Here is a 22,641-nt window from a genome sequence, read left to right on the forward strand (position 1 = left end):
GCAAGGAAGGCTGTTAAAATGAGCAGACACACTGCATCAAGCATGTAAACTTCTCATGTACTCGAAGGGTATGTTCCACATTTGAAGATGCCGAGGCAAGCATCAGATCTAATGAAATAAGCTCACTTATTACTATTGGCATACTTATAAGTGGAAAAGATTGTTCTAGACAACAGAATTTCTCTGGCTAGTAAATACGCTTCTCAATACGTCCTTGTTTGATTACGTCATCCTGCCTTGCACGCCATTGATTGGGAGCTGACTGAAGGCCGTTTATCTGGCAGTCGTTCTCACGAACGTTAGATATAAACCACTCAAAAATGAAACTTTTGGCCTTGATCGTCGTATGGGTTATGGAATGGCTGTATTTGCATGCCGTTATTCTGGCGTCATGGAGGCCTGGGTGGCCTTGAAAAAGTCTTCTCGAAATGGTCTGCACGTCTTCGCGGGCCTGTAGCTCACAAATTCGAGCGGATTAGGTCTTACGAGGGGCGGGCTGTGATATGCACAGAATGATCCTCAAGCTGGCTATTTCAGTTCAAAGCCTCAGACAAACGCAGAACACTCGCTTTAAAGTAAGTTCTAGCAAACATTTGTTCATGTCCATTGCGATATAAGCATGAGACTTTAACTTTCGCAATCACAATATACCATATTTTCTTAGCTTTCCGATGGTTCAAGCTCACATTTTTCTGTCAACATTTCAGATCATTGGGTGTCTGTGTAAGCGTTTGTGAGGGAGCATTCACTCAGCATTGTGTTGAGATATACGCATGCGTGAAATATGACAGATATTTGATGACGAACATGCGTCGAAGGCATCTGCCGTCGTGTCGTTTAACTCTGACGGCGAATGACACGCGTCCATCAGGATCACGTTTGGTAGCGACAGACCCTGATCGTGCATCTGCGGGTGCGGGACAGACCCTGATCGTGCGGGTGCATCTGGAAGGCCCCCGTTATGTCGGCATATCTCGTCGGGGGTCCCCTGTAACCTTGTCGGTGGACTGTCATAGTGAAAATCATGTGTTAAGGGCTCTTTTGCTGTGTCGACAGACCCTGACGGTGACGGACGTGGTGTCGGGCCGGGCAGAGGAGAAGCTAGCCACCTACATCGATGCGTTGCGCGAGGCGAGCGGCCGTCTCCGCCGTCGCCTCTCGCTGACGCAGGAGGCGCCGCTGGCCGCCGAGGAGCGGCCTGCTGACGGCGGCGCCTCGGCGGCCGGTGCCGGCCTGCAGGCTGCGCGGCGCGGTCGGACGGCGCAGTTCAGCGTGCACCTCGCACGCGCCGGCCGGCTGGACGTGCTGGTCGAGATGCGCTCCGCCGCCGGCGACTACTTCAGCCAGCGCCTGACGTCGCGCTCGCCCCCGCGGCGCGAGCTGGACGACGACGCGCTGCTGCCTGCGGCCGGCAGCGCTCGGCCGCGCTCCAACATTCCGGTCGGCTACGTGGTGACGGGAAGGACGGTGCTGCTCAGCTACCGGCCGCCGGCCGTCGGTCCGCTCAGTGTTGCTGTCGTCTGCGGCGGTCAGCATGTGGACGGTAGCCCGTTCCAGGTGGACGTGGAGGAGGAGGAGCGGGCGGAGACGGAGCCCGGCGCACACCGCACACCACTGCGTGTTCTCTCCACTGTCCGGGAGACGTCTGTTGAAGTGGAGGAGACCCCGGTGGACCAGCCCTCAGCTGGTGGTTCAGTCGACTCTCGCCGTCACAGTGACGACGAAACGCATGACATAGCCGGTGGCCAGAAAGTGGAGCTTTTGGCATTCACGCCGGCTGTCGAGAGCAGCACCGAAGAGATCGTCGCCATGGAAGAACAAGAAGCGGGTCCCACTGCGACTGAAAGACCCAAGGAGGTTTCGCGTAACGATCTGGAGTGGAAACCGCCCGGATTTGAGGGGATTACGACCGACAAAGCAATTGATCGGCGACCTACCGACGCTGTGGCGTCCCGAGACGACAACGCTGATGAAGGCACCGCGTCTGAATGCGAAAATTCAAGGCGGCGCTTAATGGATGACAGCATGCGAAGCCCAGCAGACAGCTCGGGCACCGAGTCGGAGACCCGCACACACCTGCCCCGTGCGGAACAGGTCGATGCACAACTTATAGACATCGACAGTCCACCATCAAAGCACGTGGCGGCCGGGCAACAGCCGGCCGATGGGCACGACGAGCCGCCGCGTTCCCTCAGCCCTTTCCCAAATGGAGCGGCACGTAATGAGGCTAATAAAGCGATGCGCTCCGGTCGCATCGACCCCGCCAACAATAATGAACGTATGACCGGGAAGACAGTGGCGTCGCGCGGAGACAAGGCCTCTGAGGAGGTGATCGGGTCACCTCGTAATAGAACACCCCCGCCCTCGCCATCCTCAAACAGAGGAGCCATCGATCCGCGAAAATCCAGCGACGCGCCGCGCCCAGAGACGACGCGCATAGGTGATAAACGTCACCACAAAGCAACAGTCACTGCGTTCGCTGGTGCCGAGGCGCGCGACTCCAGGGCGCCCGAAGAGAACATCGAGCCCTCGCTGGTAGCGTCCGTTATTTCTGACAGCAACGCCGACCCGAACTCAATGGATAAGCCATCACCGGCCTGCAATGAAGCTGCCGTGTCGTCGGAGCGAGAGGATACATTTCACGGGAGTCCCATCGGGAGCGACGATTGGAAGGCGACTCATCGAGTCTCGAAGCCTTCCGCGCCGGGCAGAAAAATCAGCTGGCAAGAACGTCTCGATGTCGCGTGCTGCTTTGATGACAGCCACCCCGCAGACTTCGTGTCGGGGGAAGAAAGCCTTCCGTGTACTCCCTCGCCGTCGCAATACACGCCCAAGCCACCCCTGGTGCGCATGAACACAGCTGATGAACCAATCGTAGCCACGGTTCCCAACTGTGAATCACAAAGAGAGGTCGACATCCATCAAAGACGAAAAGTTTCCCGACAGGAGGGTAAGCGATTTGTTCGAGGTTCAAGCCGTTCAGAAAGCATTTGCAGCCAAGGGAGCGCGGATGACTTAAGTCCTGACGGCATGCTCTCAGCTGTGAAGTTTGCGGAGGAGAGGAAAATATCTGACGACCAAGCTTTCATCTCGGACGAGTTCGAGGTAGTAAAACCATTTGATCGGGCACAGGAAGTTCTCGGACCGAAACAGGACGATGACCATCACGTGAAGGAGCGAAGGCATACCGATCATCCAAGTGAACCGCAGACCCGAAAGATCAGCTTCATCGAAAGGGTAGAGGTGATCCCGGTTCCGCCTGCCTCACCGCTGAACTTGAAGAAGGGAGAAGGATTTGACAGACATCCCAAGCTGGTGATCCAGGATTCCATTGATGAACCTGCGGATTGGATCCACGTTCCCCTTTCAGAGTCAAAGAAGGAGATGCAAGTGCTTGGAAAAGTACACGAGGAAGACATTGGTGAGTCGGAGATGAGCCAGCCTGAGGAGCGGGATCACAATACAGTGGCGTTTCCCGACGATGGCTGCGTTGTCATCCGTGAAGAGCCTGAGCGTACATTTCCGCTCGAAGACAACAACAAGCAGGCAAAAGGCACGGAAGCAGCGCCGGCACAGTGGAGTGAGGGCGGGGAAGAGCGCTCGCATCCAACGCCAATGTCGCAAAAGGAATCATGTGAAGGAGGACAGGGCAGCCAGCATGGTGATGAGTGTGTGGTAGGGCCGATCATCTCCATGTCAGAAAACGCTGCAACTAAAAACGAACAAACGACACCTTTACACGACTCGCACGCCGCACGGAACACTACCGAACCTGCGACTGAGGCTGCTAAGATTGTGGAGACAAGCAAGCACGTGCAAGGGAATAGGATACTCTCCATCTCGTCGACCAGCTCGGACAGCAGCGATTCCGAGCTTCCGAAACCGAAGGAAGTGAGTGAAAGGTCGAGCATGGAGAACGCCGTAACGTGCACTAGGAGGCGTGCGTCAGTGGCAGAACTTGAACGCTCGGGCTCGAGCTCAAGTGAAGAACAAACTGGACCAATGCATGGGAGCATGCCTGAAAGTTGCCCAACAAAGACACGACACGCCGATAAGTCTGGGGACTCAGATTCAGAAGCAAATATATCAAGCCAGAGCCAGAGAGTTGACAGAGATATGTGCGTGTCTGAAGCGCGGACGAGTGCACCTGTCGCTGACAGTTCGTCACAGGAACAGGAAGTGGAAGCCATCTCATGTACCGCCACATTGCTGCAAGCTGACCTGAGTGACGAGGAGGTTGCCGTTGAAGAATTTTTACCATACACCCCCGGTGACGTGACGGAAGTGGCTGAAATAATGAAACCCGACCACCGGGCGGGAACCGGAGTGGGTTCTTCCGTGACGTCATCTGAGGCTGAAGACTTGACGATACCACAGCTTCCGGAACAAAGAGACATCCTACCCGTCTGTGCAAGATCTGCCGATCACGTGCCTGATGAGGATGTCTTCACGCACGAAGATACAGTCGTCCTCCCAGTGCTCGCACGGACACACGAGAGGACTCAGCCTACCGAGGTCACTGATGTTGAGCAGCATGGGGTAAGAGCACCGAACTCAGACGCGTCACATCCACCGCGAGGACATCAGCAGGAGATCACAGCAGACCACGGAAGTGACTCGATCACTGCCACCGCGCCCACTCAGGACTGCATACCTTGTGTCAAGCAGGTGATTGGGAACGTCCCGGTGTTCTCGGCCGCGTCTGAGCTACCTGGTGCGGTAGCCAGTCCAGCTAGCGCGGTCACCGGGTCTGACAAGCATGCAACGGCTGGTCCGCCGCTCAGTCAGAAAGCGGAAAACTTGACACGAGCCCAGCCTGTCACTGACGCGACTCGCCCCACCAGGAAGTACAGCGACTCGTATTCCAATTTCGAGACGCCCAAGGAGTCCAAATACCGGTTGCATGACTCACAGGCACGTAGCAAGGTGTACCTGGGACTGCCGCAGACGCGTCGTCGCGCTGCACAGGCGGTGTTCACCAGCCTCCTGCCGTGCCTCGTTGACACTGACGAGAGGGACCGGTCAGTCGATGCGGACAGGTCCGAAAAGGACAGATCCGACAGCGTTGCGGCTCCTCCTGACACCCAAGAGATTGTTCCAAGCATGCATACCTCTACTGATGACGGTGAACAGACGGGGCGGGAGAGCCAAGTACAGCCAACGGAGGCTGGGATGAAGCGTGCAGATCTGGAGGCCCCATCAGACGCAGTCCTGGAAAAAGGGGTGGTGGAGCTCAGGCTGGCAGGGCCGGATGAAATTGGCAACCAAAACGAGTCGGAACCATACAAGGATAGCCCATATACCGAAAGGCATGTTGGTCGTGCCGAAGCTCCTCCTGTGGTAGGGATGGCGGCAGCCGCGGAGATTGGGAGTACTGACGACGCTATTAATGAGGGCTCAGAAGTCCAGGGCCGCATGAGGGAGCCACCCGGGCAAGCCTTCGGTACGAAAGCGCAAGAGGAAGCACTGCAGACCACTGAGCAGAGCTTCGATGACTCACGCTCGCAGAACATGACTGACTCTGGCTCTTCAGGGAGTGACATCATTACTGACAGCGTCGAACCATTGGTAGGCCCGGCTCCAGTCGATGTTGGGAAGGGGCGGGCCGGTGAAGATCCCAAGGGAAATTTTGTGAAATGTAAGGAAGACAGCATGGCAGTAACAGTGAATATTTTATCTGAGACACCTGAGTATCACAGCGAGGGTCCATCGCCCAATGAAGACCTTGCATATACCAAACCCAAAACGTCGGTTTGCGCAACGCCGCCTATTTGCGAAAGTGAAATTTTGCCGATGTTGCTGGAATGGAACGTAATTCCTGTTGAGGCCGATGACATTTACACTTCTGACCTACCAAAAGACCTGTTGCCCAAGTCGAAACCCCCGGAGAGAACGTCCACTTCGGAGGAGATTCTGGAAATTCAAGATTTTGTTTCGACGGAAGCTGCACCGAACAGTGATTTGTCTCTAAAAGGTGAGGACACCGGAAGTGGCGATCGCCATCCCAAGCCCACTAGCCCAACAAGTGGCAAAGCTCCGTCTCCGACCGAGACGCCGATCGACTCGGCCCTGGACGAATCCGTCTCAGACCGGGTCCACATGTGGGACGAGGTCATCGAGGCTGGCCTGTACCCAACACCAACGGCAGACTTGCGCGAGAGGATCCAGCAGCTGCATCCGGACTCATCAGACCGCGACACTTCGGCTGATCCGGGTGGCTCCGTCAGGCCACCAACCAGCTCCGGATTCCAAGAACCTGGACAAAAACATTTGGACCAGCTGAATGGGTCCCAAAATAAGCCCCAGGAACCAGAAATGACAGATCCGGTACCATCGAAGCACCCTTCAAACGCAGACAATCGCATTCCAAACCAGCACTGCTACGCACAACCCGCACCAGTGCTCAGCAGCGAAAACCCTGCAGTTGCTCGCGCAGCGCCTGCGCGTCTGATCAGTGGTATAGACAGCGAGGAGGCAGCTGAAGCCGGTGCACCAGGAGGAAGTGATGCGTTTGTGGAAACCTTAGTCGATATCAATCCGCGCGAGTGCAAGGGGGCTGAGGTCCTGGAGGGTTCAGGTCCAGAATTAGCGGGCGTCGAGAAGGAAGAAAGCATGCAACCGAATGAGGACGTTCACGCAAAAGCGGATTTTTCTGGAAGCTGCGGTGACCGGTCACGCTCGGGTTGGGAGCCTCGGGGCCTCGCTGAGACAAGTTGGGAGCAATCCCTTGAAAACAGCGCCAGAGAAAGCATGTCGAAAAGACGGGTATCGATAGACCGCAGGGTGGGAAAGTTCAACATCACGTGCATCTTGCGTCCCACTGAGGCGCAGTGTCCCGGCTCTGAGAAGACATGTTCCGCCTCTCCGCCAAAGCGCCACAAGAGATGGCTCAATCTGGAAAACTACACGATCATGTCGCCCCCTATGCCATCCGCGAAGGCACGGGACGCCCCCGTTGATGAAGACTCGAGTCTGACGTCGAAGACTACTGTTTATATGTCTCCGAGGACGCCTCCGAACGCGAGAAAGGAGTTGGTGGCTCTGAAGTGTGTCAAGAACAGCGAGGATAACAGCAGCTTGACGTACCTCCCAGAAATGAAAGACCTGACGCCGGAGATAACAGAAGATGAAGAAAACGTTCATTTAGGAAAGGACACCGGGCCAAAGGGTGAACATGCCAAGAATGTGTCGCACATAGCGGAGAACAAGCACGCAAGCAAGGAAGCTCACCCCAACAGCAGGTTATCACGCAGCGCTGATGCGGAGAGAGGAAATGAAATTCCGTCCAGCGAGATTGAGCTCAACAGCAAGCCAAAACCAGTATCGAATTTTCCTGGTCCAGCGGCATCTAACCAGGAAGGAAGGGCTCCGTTCACCAGCAGGCAAAACACTGCAGATATGAGTGATTTGCAGACGCTCCGAAAATTAAACCAACCGAGGAGTAGCGCAAATTTAGAGCAACGCAAGCAAATGCTGAAGATGGGGAGTGCATCGGACGTCCGAGTAAAAGGTAAACCGGTCACATCACCTTCCGTGGCTCAGAACTCGAACCTCGTTATGTAAAAGCGGACCAAATGTTTGCTTTCAGCCACCAAATGATAACACTCGAAAGAAGGTGAATGTTTCTGGAGTTTGCTGAAGAAACTTACAAGATTCATGTATATATATATATATATATATATATATATATATATATATATATATATATATATATATATACATGAATCTTGTAAGTTGCTTCAACAAAGTCCAGAAACCGTATGCAAAGGCGCTCGGATCTGTACACCGACTGTCGCATAGTGCCCATTCGTGCTTGCGCAAACGTACATGAGCACCGCACGTACTGCAGCTGACATCGTCCTGTGCGTGACGGAGTCTTTCTGACCGCAGCGGTGCCGGCTGTGGCCGTCGGAGGGCATGTCGGCCGACTCCGCGCCATGTTCGAGCAGATGACGGAGTCGGCGCAGAGCCGCGCCCCGCCGCGTGACGGCGCGTCTCTGTACGAGTCGAGGCGCAAGTTCCAGAGCATGATGAACGTGCGGCCGGAGGTGACCTGCGGCAACGACGCGGCCGACCACTTGAAGTCATCGAAGGAGAGGAGCAAGAGCTCGTCGGCGCTGAACCGGGCCGATGACGACTTCACGTCGTCCGCCGCGCACCGCCGGCCTGGCGGGCCACCAGGCCTCCTCAATCGGGACGCGTCCAAAAGCAGCGGCGCACTGTCGTCTCCCGACGTGGCCGGCGAGGCGGCTCTGGCCGAGCACGTGACACTCGACGAGCGCTCGCAGTCGTCACGCGCGCTGGACCGGCTCTCGAAGGACGGGGCAGAGGCACGCCTGGACGCCATCCGGCGCTACTTTGAGGGAATTCGTGATGGCGACATCGCCTCAGGCGACGACACGGAGCTGCTGCTGACGATGGGGCGGCCGGGACCGGGCTTCAGTCGCTCGCTGCCGCGGCTGGACGCCGCCGAGCGGCCGCGCCCCGCGCTTTTCAGCGTCTTCACCGGCAACATCGCCGAGCCGGCGGGCGGCTCACCGCCGGCGCGCGCCGCCGCCGAGCGCGCCGGCAGCTGCAGCAGCTTGGTGGAGCTGGCGCGCCAGCTGCGGCGGCGCGCGGCCGGCGGCGCGCTCTCGCTCGGCGCGCTCTCTGTGCCGCCGCCGCCGCCGACCGAGGCGGCCGAGCAGGGCCCGGCACCGCGATGACGGCGTCGTCCTGTTCGGGCCCGGCTTGTGCCAGGGTACTGTCGATGCCGTCAAACCGCTTCCAGGTGGGTGTCGATTTCAGGTCACGCGCCCCCCGACAGCGCACGCTTCAGCGCTGTATTATGTTGGAAACAGCTCGCGACTCTCAAGAAATGGAGAGAGAAAGAGAGAGAGAGAGAGAGAGAGAGAGAGGAGAGAGAGAGAGAGAGAGAGAGAGAGAGAGAGAGAGAGAGAGAGAGAGAGAGAGATAGAGAGAGAGAGAGAGAGAGAGAGAGAGAGAGAGAGAGAGGAGAGAGAGAGAGAGAGAGAGAGAGAGAGAGAGAGAGAGAGAGAGAGAGAGAGAGAGAGAGAGAGAGAGAGAGGAGAGAGAGAGAGAGAGAGAGAGAGAGAGAGAGAGAGAGAGAGAGAGAGAGAGAGGAGAGAGAGAGAGAGAGAGAGAGAGAGAGAGAGAGAGAGAGAGAGAGAGAGAGAGAGAGAGAGAGAGAGAGAGAGAGAGAGAGAGAGAGAGAGAGAGAGAGAGAGAGAGAGAGAGAGAGAGAGAGAGAGAGAGAGAGAGAGAGAGAGAGAGGAGAGAGAGAGAGAGAGGAGAGAGAGAGAGAGAGAGAGAGAGAGAGAGAGAGAGAGAGAGAGAGAGAGAGAGAGAGAGAGAGAGAGAGAGAGAGAGAGAGAGATGAGCGCCGCCGTGCGCAATTATTTCACATACGCGCCACGCCTTCCGCGTAGACGTCCGGCGTAAACATAACGTATCCGCCGACCCGGAAATGAGGAAATTGTGCGTTAAAGCAAACATAAACATCTCAGTTGGTCGTGCATGGGGACATCGCCGGGAATCAAAATGGGAGCATCGACAGTCATGACACGGCTTACTTTATTCACCGTCGGCATCACTTTGACATCTTCTGGTGAAAGGTTCGCCTTCGGAGGGTTTTACCGTAGCAACTGCTCAAAATGTCCTTTGTGTGCATCGCACACTACGCGACAAACACATAATCATGAGGGCGTAGATACACGAGGCCACACAGCAGACTCGTCGCACATCTAGTTGTGTTCGGTGTATCCGTAAATATTGTACTGGCTCCAGAGCGCGCATGTCAATGACCTTCAGCACCCTTGCTATCTTTCGACCGCAGTCGATTATAGAGAACAATTTGACTAACTATGGGTGCGCGTAAATACTGATATACGGTCGTAGCTGCGTGTGGAAATTGTCTTACGCCATTACTGGTGAACCACTATGAAATCTTCAGATGCTTCATTTTGGCCCCTTTTAGCAGCATTTCGTTACGCATATTTTCCTTTCATATCTTCTCACGCTTGTATTATGAGACATGGGCCGAACTTGGCACCCATGGAACACCCATGCATTACCTATGGGATATAGCAATGTCCAACAAATAACCGATATAACTTAATAAAATAGCCGATATATTTTAATAAAATAGCCGGTATACTTTACCACGGAGGCGGATCTGTTTCACCGTCATGCGCCTATTCGTCATTTGACATTTGCGAATTTCGTTCTAGGTGACCAAAATAATAAAATATCACTCACGAAAAAAGAGAACATGCAATGCAACAATCATGCATGCAATGACGCATGACGAAGCAAAGATACTTCCAGGATGAATGTACCGACTGTTTTGACAGAGCTTACAACATTTCATCGATTTCGCCCCTGTTTGTCCAAGTTCGCGTGCATTCCATATTTTGCACGAAATTGGGTCGTTACTAGATAACGATTGAACTAGCATAACTAATCATTTGACTGCATCGTTCATTATTTTCTATTGCATCTTAAATAATTCTTCCCACACATCGTCTTAAATTAGGTACCTATTGGGTGACAACAAATCCTATGGTGAAAAGTGTTGAAATTTTCTGTGGCGGACTGATCATTCCGCTCTGGGTACTGCCAAGATGCTGTGGCCCCAGGAAATCATAATGGACATTTGCGAATGACTCGTGCATGGTATATTTTATTTTCCTTGTCCTTTGCGCTGCTATTCGCCGCGGCTGACAGTGGTGCAAACCAATATCGTGTGGGAGGCCGCATTTAGCTGGCGGGGGTGTATCTGCAAACAAGTTCGCATGACAAACTGCGAAAGAATCGGAACTAGGAGCTGCTCAAACACACGAAATGGGCGTGAGAATAGAGAGCGTACCGCCGTGACTGGCACGTGACTGACACGGCTACGCCATCGGAGCTGACCTGACCTTTGACGAGCACGGCCGCGTAGCCCATACGGCGCGTGTGATGAGCTGGACAATTGTTATTAGCCTAATGACCGCAGTCGGACACGCTGCAGGAGTCGGATTCTCAGCCACTCAGACCGGCATGGCTCCCTCAGCACACACATAACGGGGCGCCCAGGCGGACTCAATCACGCGTTATTGGCGCCGCGCGCCGCGACGGCCGCCGCCACTCGACGTAATGGGTCGGGCTGCTCTGGTCACAACGGAGATCGGCGGCGCCGTCTGCGGCGCAATCCTCGTTGCATGATGAGACGCCGATCTCGGGGGTGCATGTCCGGCGTCACCTGATACATGCAACCAGGCTTCGTTGCAGAGTGCATCCCGGTTTACTGTCAGGGTGAGGACACCCACGCTATCCGTCTCCTGTCTGCAGCAGTAAGCGTCATTGTCGCGTTTTTGGAGCTCCCACCCTTTGCATCTCGATCAAACGGATATATATATATATATATATATATATATATATACATATACACACACACACACACACACACACATATATATATATATATATATATATATACATATCTTTTGGAATATTCTGGCAGAATTCTTTCTTTGATACATGCTTGATTAAAAATAACTGCTGACTCAGCATAAACGAGCTTTTTGATGCATCGTTCTAGTTTCCGGGCCTTTGACTTTGCGTCATCGCTTAGATTAAAGATGGTTCGCACAAAATTACTCATATATTCATCACTCCTTCCATTCTAACGTTTCGAGATCTTATCTCATCTTCGGAGAAGACTAAACTGTACAAGAAATAAGTTTTGAGTTTTAAAGGTTGAAAAAATTGTGCACTACTGTTGGAAAACATCTTTTAGTACGGAGAACATAAATGAAGCACAACTAATTGAAGTAAGACGGATTGCTATTTTCATCTTCATACATGTAAGAAACACTCATAATGGGAACATCACAAAGACACAATGGGAACACTATTGTCACAATCACATCGGAAGTGCTTGTGACATTGTGACTTGTGACTTGTGTCACAATCACATTCCGATGTGATTGTGACAATAGTGTTCCCATTGTGTCTTTGTGATGTTCCCATTATGAGTGTTTCTTACATGTATGAAGATGAAAATAGCAATCCGTCTTACTTCAATTAGTTGTGCTTCATTTATGTTCTCCGTACTAAAAGATGTTTTCCAACAGTAGTGCACAATTTTTTCAACCTTTAAAACTCAAAACTTATTTCTTGTACAGTTTAGTCTTCTCCGAAGATGAGATAAGATCTCGAAACGTTAGAATGGAAGGAGTGATGAATATATGAGTAATTTTGTGCGAACCATCTTTAATCTAAGCGATGACGCAAAGTCAAAGGCCCGGAAACTAGAACGATGCATCAAAAAGCTCGTTAATGCTGAGTCAGCAGTTATTTTTAATCAAACATATATATATATATATACATATATATATATATATATATGCAGAAATGAACTCCCTAGTCGTGGTAGGTATGATCAGGGGATGCCCATAAGCCATACCCCAAAGGTCGTACGCGGCGGCTGAGAATACCTGTTTCAGGCCTAAAATATGAGCGCGGCGTCACGTGGGAAAAACATCCCAATAAAGAACGCTGGTGCGCTCGAATGGGAAAATGCTTCTGATCTATCTGTTCTGTATGCCAATAACTACAATGATGCATCTATCATGCGCGCAGCGTTGTCCCAGGGATAAGGCCATGCTCTGCTGAGCGATTTGAAGGTGCGCCCACTGCCGCTGGACTGTTCCAGGCAGTGTCTAACAGTCTATAGTCTAACAGTCAGGCTGCTTCATGGACGATACGTCAGAAAAGAGTCCTCAGAAATCCTTGCCAAATAATAGGGCGTCGGGATGTAACCGCAGTGAGCAGACTGTGGTCCGGGAGCTGGCAATGCGCGTTTTAGGCGTGTGCTCAGTATACCATTGCCTCCGTCAACTTATGAGTAAGTTTTTTCCGGTAGCTTTAGTGCACCACTTGCAGATGTATCTATACATATGTACATACGTACAAGTTGATATATATATACAGTTATGCATAAATCTGCATAAATGTATGCATATATATATATATATATATATATATATATATATATATATTCAAGGGCAACTACACATTTAATCGGTTTCTTGCGCATTTGCTCGGCTGTTCTAATTAAATTATTTGTTGCTTTCAGAAAGTTATGAATCAGCTCGCCTATCATCACTTAGTTTAGTTTCAGCTTGATTACGTTTTAAGGATATTATTTCCCCATTCTCAAAGAAATGCAAGACAGCTGGAGGAAAAACATTCGCATATGACGAAAGGCGACGCATGCTCTACGAGACACGATCAAAGATGAACCATTGTGAACAATTATGCATCTGAATATCAAGTCAAGTTACAAAACGCATACAAACACACGTGCATATGAAAGTTGTTTTCACTGTGTGTGAGCAAAACACACGCTTCAGGCATGTATAAAACCTGATACATGTTGCAGGTTCCTAAGTTGAAGAATGCTCGTCTCCGGCTGAGAGTTGTTTTCCATTGTTTTCTTTCTGTTTGCCTCATCAATCTTATACATACTGTGTGGTCTCTACTAGTCTCTCTTCTCGCTATCTCTCTCTCTCTCTATCCTCGATAGCTCTCTCTATCTCTCTCTCTCTCTCCTCTCTCTCTCTTCTCTTCTCTCCCTTCTCTCTCTCTCTCTCTTCTTCTCCTCTCTCTCTCTCTCTCTCTCTCTCTCTCTCTCTCCTCTCTCTCTCGAGTCTATTTAGCAGGTTACCGGTCACGGTGCATAACTCCGGTGGCCGCCTCTTTGATAGACGACCAGTGTCAATCCCTTGACCAAGCTCACAAGGAATTTTGCTCAGGTGCTTTCCCAAAAAATGTTATAAAATCGGGCCAATTGCAGAGTCTTTTCCAAAACAAAATAAATGAATTTCGCAAGATGCCATCCCCCAATGGTGAAAAATCTACCATCAGGTGTGAATGGTACTGAACTGGGCATCCTCAATAATAAACGACAAATGTTGATATTCTAAATATTCAGTCCCATGCCCCATTCACAGCTATACATACGACGCATGTTGCTGGGCAAGGTACCTATGGAAATTGGTCATGTCTTTTCTACATACCTCGACGAACGTATGTATGTAGTAGCTTATATTCACAAACTCACACTGCCCACCTTAGGAATGTTTCATTGAAATAGACCTACACTTACCAGCTCCTCACAATCTCGCCTGCAAAGCACACAACAGGACACGAACCCAGATGATTCGTAATGCTCAATGCTGTACTGGACATTTTAAGACAAATCACGCTACTCTGACAAGACGAAGGTTATACGAGAATATAATGATAACGTCGCTAGTTTTTAATCGACCACTGCATTAAACGTTTTGTCGGTATGTTAATTACGCAAGCTGTTGAGGGCATTCGCGGGGAGCATTATGCCTATAGATAAAATAGTAGTAGTAGCCTTATTTCTCGTAGAAAAAAAACAGAAGAACGAAGAGATAGATGCTTTGATATTTCGGCAACACGCCTTTATCGAAACGAATGTTTCGTCGTTTCCTTTTGGCATGTCGCTAAGATGTGAACTAATCTATCTCTCCATGCTCCTGGTTTTTCTGCGAGTAAACTATTTCTACGGTTTTATCAATATAGTAATTGATAAGATTACTCTTTTGAATCCCCAATAAACACGAATGATGTATAAACCCAGCTGGACAGTTGCATGACTATGTCACGTCAAGCTCACATGAGGAATTTGTTTTCAGTGAAGGGTTAAAGTTGTTTACGCCGAGGAGACAGTGTAGTAAGGACGGTGCACATATTTGTAACTGGAATAGAATGCCGCTTCCAAAAAATTGGAGACAGTGAGGTTGCCCACAAACTGCCCAAACTGTTTCCCGCGAAGCAGTGTTGAAAAGGTCTAGGCCACTAAAAAATATTTGCCTCGTTCAGTGTTGTAATGCGCACAGTCTCATCGCTGTCGGCGTTTCGTAACAGAATATCTTTGATAGATCTTTGAACAATGAGAACATTCAAGTCTTCTTTCATGAAGTGCGGACATTTATACAAGTACATGCTCGTGGGCGAGTGGACGCTGTTTTGCCTTCGAGGGAGAGGAGGGGTGGATCGCTGCATGGATTTAGTTTTCAGGATTCGCTCAGTCCAGTCCGTTCAGTCCGTCTAGTCCAGATCCAATCCACCCGCTCATCTGCCGGCTGATCGCATCTGGCCACTGTGACCTCTTGTGTGTGTGTGTCGCTTACATGAATGTTTGTGTGCCTTGCGGATTTCATGTCTTTTTCTTTATGTGTGTGTGTCTTTTTCTGCACGTTTATATTTTCTAATTGAGCGACCAGCAGCAATCGTGTCCACTCGACGACCGCCCGGATAGATGGACCCTGTTCCCTATGTCCCCCCCCCCTTTCTAAAATAAGCTGACCAGAGGATCGTTTTTTGTTTTGTACAACGGATCTACTGCGGGATGTGTCCGGTGTCCACACATCGCGGCATTACTTGCGTACTGGTGCAATCGCAGGGAATGTAAAACCACCGGGTCTGTCGCAGGCTTCATTATGCGCTTTGGAAGGTGGCATCATTAGTCGTTTCATGTAATAACATATGGGCACGTATGGCCGCTATTTGTGTTCCGTGTTACTACGTAACACAACATAATGAAGCCGGGGCGGGCAAATGCATGGACATAAATAGGAAGGATCTGATAGGCAGGTGGCGAATCGTCTTCTAAATGAAGATCAGTGGAAAGGCGTGCGCTTTGAAATTGGTTTAAGGTCAAACGAGACGGTAATGCTCACCGTATTTGTCCATCTGAAAGGCCCAGTTACATATTTAAAGTGGCCCATGTGGTTAAAAACATTCTTCGATGATGTCTTGGCCATCATCTGCTGATTAGGTGCATTTATTGCCATAAAGCAGCAGAAGCTGGTGTACTTCATCAGAATGTGCCAAAGAGCACTTCGTCAGTTTCTTGGTCAACAACAGTTTTAATGCAACCGGTTTTTCTCGTGATGCAAGTTCTGAAATCGCACAACCTCAGTATAGGAAGGGGAAGATGTGGGCTTGAAATGCCCTGATGTCATCACCACTGAATTTAAGAAATTCTTACCTCGTGTGATAAGACTATCAACAAGGTATTGCTTTGTCACGCAGCGCACAGCAAGATGACATGAAAAGGACGATAACGCGAGAAATATAATTCAGGCACTTCATGCTTGAAAATGCACAGTGAACTTCAACTGCAAATACGCTACCTACATATTTATACGCCTTTAAAGATACGCCTGCTATGGGATATTTTTAGCAAAAAAGGCAAGCTTCCACCCCGAAGCTGTGTCTTTGACCAAGGTAAACATGGACGAAGGATTGCACGCATGTCATAATCAAATAAATCGTTTTTATCAAGATGTTGGAAGTGAAGCTGCCAGCGGAACTTTTCCTGACAGATTTTTGCGTGGAATGTGAAACCCATCATGACAGCGATGGCCAAAACAGCAACGGTGAAAATATGGCGGCGGCTTTCCGTGCCGCCTGCTGGTGGTCACGACCGTGTGGTGACGGTTGGCAGCACCGCCTGCACCGGTGCCGCTCGGCTCCGGTGTCGATTCCGCCTGCTCCACTGTTGATTTCGTCTGTTCCGCTGTCCATTCCGTCTGCCCCGCTGTCGATCCCGTCTGCTCCGCTGTCGATTCCGTCTGCTTCGCTGTCGATCCCGTCTGCTCCGCTCTCTATCCCGCTTGCTCCGCTGTCAATCCCGTGTTCTCCGCTGTCGATTCCGTCTTTTCCGCTGTCAATTCCGTCTGCTTCGCTGTCGATGCCGGCTGCTCCGTGTCGATTCTGTCTGCTCCGCTGTCGATTCCGTCTGCTCCGCTGTCGATTCCGTCCGCCCCGCTGTCGATTCCGCCCGCCCCGTTGTCTATCCCGTCTGCTCTGCTGCCGATTCCGTCTGCTCCGCCCGTAGATTCCGTGTGCTCCGCTCTCCGACCTTAACGCCATCCTTGCCGCGGCCATTAGCCGATCTCGCAGGGACCGACTCGCCGGCTCGTTGGGTCCGCTGGAGCCGGCATCGAGTGGGTGCTGGGGCCACTGGGGCGGGCGGGCCCAGCGCCAAACGGGACCTAGGGACGCAGCGACGTCCCGGGCTCTTCTGAGCGGGTCATCCGCGGTCGGGACGGAGGTGCGGGGCCGGCGCTGGGGGGTCGACCCGCGAGAGCCACACGGTATACTGTGTGAGCGAAGCAACACCCACGCCGCGCGTTGAAGGGAAATGGGTGGTGCGGAATGGGACGACATGCCTCGGCTTTAGCGAAGACACGTTGTTTCAGGTCAGGTCGCTGCGGCGGCGTCACGCCATAACGGGAACCATTTCCACGCATGTGTTGACGACAAGTACTCATGCTTCTTGTTTACGTGTGTGGGGCGATTAGTTTCGCTGTGCGGTTTGTGTGAGAATACCGCATTCGCCTCGCCGTGCTACGAAGCTCGTATCAGTACGATCCCATGGCATGTCGTACCGGCTGACTGTGTGTGTTCCGTTTCAGCTGCTGGTGCCTCTGTCAGAGCACGCCCCACAGAGTGTTCATGTCTACAGCCGCCGCGCCGACGCGAGCACGAGCGCCGAGCTGCGCGACCTGGGCTGCCACTACCACCAGGTGGCCTACCGGTCAGCGAGCCCGGCTGGTACCGCGTGCACGTCCAGCTTAAGGGGAGCGCGCGTGACATCGACCTCATGACCAAGGTGTCGCACTGAAGAGGCGTATGAGGACTGGGACCTCGTGGCCGAGGGGACACGCTGACGACGAGAGCTCTGGAGCCCCTCGTTATCCTGATGTCCAGCACCGATGAGGGACCATGTGTGCTACGAGCGAGACCAATGCGCATTGCTAGCATTGGTCTGGGGGCTTGAACTATCTCCGATAAGGTACGGTGAGGAAGGGCACCAGACTGGGAATGCCGCTTAGACCGTTCATTCAAAGCCTCGCGCGGCGTTGTGCCGTCCGAAGGTCCACCGCCCACTGCTGACGTAAGTGACGACCGCAGCAGTCGGAGGCCGTCGCTCCGGTCAGGCACGAGGGGGCGGGGGGGGGGGGGGGGCCATGCCGAGGTCGCGGCAGACCACACCAGGTGCCCGGAGTGCGGCCCAGGAGTCGGTCGAGCGCCGCCGCAGAGACATCATCTTTTGGCAGGCCCTCTTCAAAGGAAAGGACATTCGGTCGCGCGTGAAACGCAGCCTGCGGCGACCCATCGCCGGAGAAGTGCGTGGGGCACTCTTCACGTGACGAGGCTTGCTTTATGACCAGGGGTGCCTTAAGTGGATGCTCAACTGCGGGGCCATTACAAGGCGGCCCGCACGGGCGTCGTGAAGTTTGCTGGTTCGATGAGGTTGGTGATAAGCTGGCTGGGTGGTGTCGCCACCGCCGAGCCAGCCGTCGAACCTTCGTCGGGTCGTGAGAGGGGTTTTATTAGGCATTTGCTTCTGTTAAAACTTTGTCCACGGTCAACTTCATGGCCGCTAATAGCGAACAATGTCGTCCGATTGTTGCTCACTTGCCGGGTCTGGCGAAACGCTGCACAGAGTTCCCCAGTGCTGTGATGATTTCGCTACGATATACATGTGCGAATAGGTTGTGCTTTTATCGATTTTGTAGGTGGTAATATTCTGTTGGCGTAACGCACCAATAAATGCCGAATGATTGCACGATATGGTGTCTTGACTTGAATCTCTGACCATTTATTGCCACTTTTTTGATACATTCGGAGGAGGCGTGCGATTTTCCAACGCAGCAGCAGCTGTCGGAGTCGCATATCGAAGGTCTGAAAGGAAATGTTTCACATCTCCAGACATCGAAGCAATCATCAGTTATGGAGAAACAGGCTCACGTTTAACTACTGGCGTATTTTTTAAGTGGAAAGGACTGCTCTAGACAGCACAACTCCCTGTTCGGTGAATATGTTTCTAATGCGTCACGGTTTGATCACGTCACCGTACCTTGTACAACATTGGTTAACACGCCCGGGTGGCCGGTTGGATACCCTTCGCTCAGCAGGGGGTCAATTTGAGCCCCCCCCCCCCGAGCCCTCAGAAAGTATCTCAGAAGAAAGTATCTCAGAGATGTGTGGCTTCATCTAACACTTTGCTGTTCTATCAGATTGAACGATTCCCTTGAAATGGACTTTGCTGAGTCCGTGGCCTGACTTTGGCCTGCCGTGGGTTAGCGACCTTACGAGGTGCATGCAATTTTTTATATCACACGGTCCGCTGTTCCATTTCAGACGGCTACGCCGCGCCGTTCGAAAACCATTCTGGAAAAATTTTCGGGGGTTCAAATTGACTCCACCCGCGCGTGTTAAGAGCCAAATGGCGACCGTTATGTCTGGGAGTTGCGCTCACGTAAGCCAGATATGAGCGCCTCGATAACGTATTATTCTAAGTCTTGAACCCCCACCGGCTTACAGAATGGCATGATTTAAATGACGTTATTATGACGTCATTAATGCCAAAGTGACTTTGAAATGCTCTTCCCGATATACTTCTCCCGATTTTCACGGTCATGTAGCTCAGAAACTAGAGGAGCTTAGGTCTTAAGAAGGGCAAAATTGTGAACAGCACCGAAAGATCTTCAAGATGACTGTTTCAGTTCAAAACCCCATATAAATGTGGAACACTCCCTTTAAGCTCGAGCGTATCGACGTGTATGGACCAAAAATGGAGCACATTCGTCTTGGCATACCCAATTTATGGACCTTGCTGCCGGTTTAAATTACACTACGGACATTGCCATTACTTACCATATAGATCAATCACATTAGCGTGTAATTTGCCACGAATATTGCGAGATGGATGGACGGTGGAAGTTGTGAGGATGGAGGAATCGCCTAGCTTAACTGCAGTATATTTGGATCTGAACGATTTGGTTATATGCGTTGTAAATCACGACGGGAAATAACAGTTTGAGTTAAGCAAACCCGCATCTGCCTAAGAAATAGCTAACTGGCTTCACTATACCGTCAGATACAACACCAAAATAATGAAATTAAATGTACGCGCGTGATACCAAAACTTCAAAGTTAGAGAAACAGGTTATTTCTACCAACTTCAGGCAGGATGGACGGAACCGGGTACAGCCGGGTGGAACCAGACGGGATTGGAACGAACCTGCTGTGATCAGACCGAAACCGGACGGAACTGGACGAGATCAGGCGGGTCTGAGGAGGTGGGTAGAATCAGGCGGGACTGTATGGGACCGGATAGGACAGGACGAGACCGGACGGGACGGAAGGGGCCGTCTGTCTGAACGGGGCCGGACGGGACCCAGCCCAGCCCAGCCCGGTCAGCCTCGGTCCGGCTTACCGTCCTTTGGATCCGGTTCTGTATGGTCCCGCATGGACCTGTCTGGTCCCTTTCAGTCCTGTATGACCCCATCCAGTTCCGTCTGATCCCGACCGGTTGCACCCGGTCCAGACCGGTCCCTACCGGTGCCGTCTAGTCCCGTCCGGCCATGCTTGGCTCTGTCCGGTCACGTCCAGTCTGCAAGGTCCCACCAAGGTCCACCTGGTCTCGTCCAGTCTCGCCCGGTCCCGGCCTGGTTTGTCCCTAGCCGTTTGGTCTCGTTCTGTCCCATCTGGTTTCAGCTGTCCCGTTATTTCTTTCATATTCATAATGGCGCGAAATCGACCATCGTTCTTCACACTCAACTGATTTGACACATTCAGCCCCGTTGAATCAAAGAAGCTGATACACAGCATCCTTTTTAAAAGCTCACCATTAAGTTTAATAAAGAGAAAGCGAAGGAATGCATCACCCAAAAAGGAACACAACTAGCTTTTAGCATCAATTGTTTCCCGCAATTGTGAACGCAAGGATGTTCCATTTAAGTGTGTGCACCGTTTATGTTTATCGCTCGTGTTTATCTTGCCAGACCACGTCAGGCAAGCGAAATTACGTGTCCTGTCTCTGAACAGCTCAGAACAACAGAGCACTGGTACTGGAACCACACAAAAGCATGTCACCGCACACTAGCAAGGGAAGGCGTGCGGTCACCTGAGGTAATCACCCACCCGCCCGTGGCGGGCTGGGGTCGAGTCGCTTTAGGCGCCCGCTATTTGCCCCTGACAGGTGGAGCCCGTGCGGCCGGTGGCAGCGGCCGCGCTAAAGGTCACTTGACGTCAGAGTGCAGAGCGAACCGTGCGAGCATTCCGGCATGTTAAGCTTTCGCCACCAGATTCCGCTATTGACCTGGAATCGCACAAACGGCTGGGTGGGGGGGGGGGGGGAGGGTCAGGGCCCACACATCAACCACTCCTGAGCGTGACCTTTGGCCCCAGAAATACATCCACGCAAAAGGTCCGGATACTCGATTTTTAATCAGCAGCTTTGTGTGTCCTTAAACTCGCGTGACACTAAATTTGTTATCTTAACGTACCATAGACAACATTCGATGCATGGACGGACATCCGCTTACAACAACGATTAGGCATTGCAGCGACATTTTGAAGTTCTTACGCCAAGCTTCCATGCTATTCCACAGGCGTTATGCAACGAGCAAAGCCTACCGAAAAATTGTAAAACTAAACGACAAAGTATGTGCACTGTAAAGATTCCAGTGCCAAAGTAAGCACAAGGATTTTCAAGATGCATGCCTTCAAAGAGGCTAGAGCGTATAAAATCATGCGTCCTAAGAATGCGGTGCGGACATTTTTGACACGAGCGTTTCGAGAACAATGTCATATAGAACAATGTCATACAGCCCAGCGTGCTCGCGGAACACGAAGGTAAGCTTGCAGACCTGCTGAAGAATTGTTCGAAATGTGAACAACTGAAAAGATATGAAGGTGTGACATGAATAGGAAATGTTGGAGAACTTGGTATTAGCCAAATTATATTTGTGTTATGCAATTTTAGTACGGTTAGCTAAATGGCATACACGCAAAACATCGGAGATTTGCACAAGCTTATGCTACTGGAGATTAGAAGGTTAACTTTTCAAAACGCTTAAATTACATGGTGCACCGAGACTTACCACGCGCATGGAACCCTCCACCGCGGTTTGCGTGTGCTCGGATGGGCGCAGCGATGCTAATCTCGCAGCCTTGTCAATACCAGCGTCCCGAGACTGTCTACATCGTCAACTCGGGATCCGAGATATTCCAGGATTCCAGGAAAGCATGTTTGCTTGTATCAAAGCTACAATGATTACCACTAAATGAAGCCAAAAACATGATCAAGATCAAGATGCGCTCTTGGGAACCAGAAGTACTGGGTTCGATTCCCAGCGGTGCCTGTCTCTCATGCCAAGCTGAGAGGCAGACGATGCCATAAATGACCTACACTGCTGAATGCGCCGTTAAGCCCAATGTCAATACATTCATATCCGTTTTGTCAAGGATTTAAAAATTTGCGCTTGGGTTCTGCACCTAACAAGCCATATCCAATGCTTATATACAAATTACGTGCATATCGAATTAAATCTGTTTTTTTCCTATCGATGTCACAATTTATACCATACATTGTTGATGTGCAACCAATTGTTGGTGTGTTGTCAATCTACGCGTCCTTTGAGGTCCTGTACGACTGGTCTTTGGGACACCTGAGCAGCAAACAAAATGCATTTGCTGACCTGGCACTACCAGGCCCACTAATGCAGAGCAGGGCAGTGGGACACATCCTGCACCACCCCTGTT

Source organism: Pollicipes pollicipes, unplaced genomic scaffold, assembly GCF_011947565.3.
Source record: "Pollicipes pollicipes isolate AB1234 unplaced genomic scaffold, Ppol_2.1 Scaffold_4740;HRSCAF=5597_pilon_pilon_pilon, whole genome shotgun sequence".
NCBI classification, from domain to species: Eukaryota; Metazoa; Arthropoda; class Thecostraca; order Pollicipedomorpha; family Pollicipedidae; genus Pollicipes; species Pollicipes pollicipes.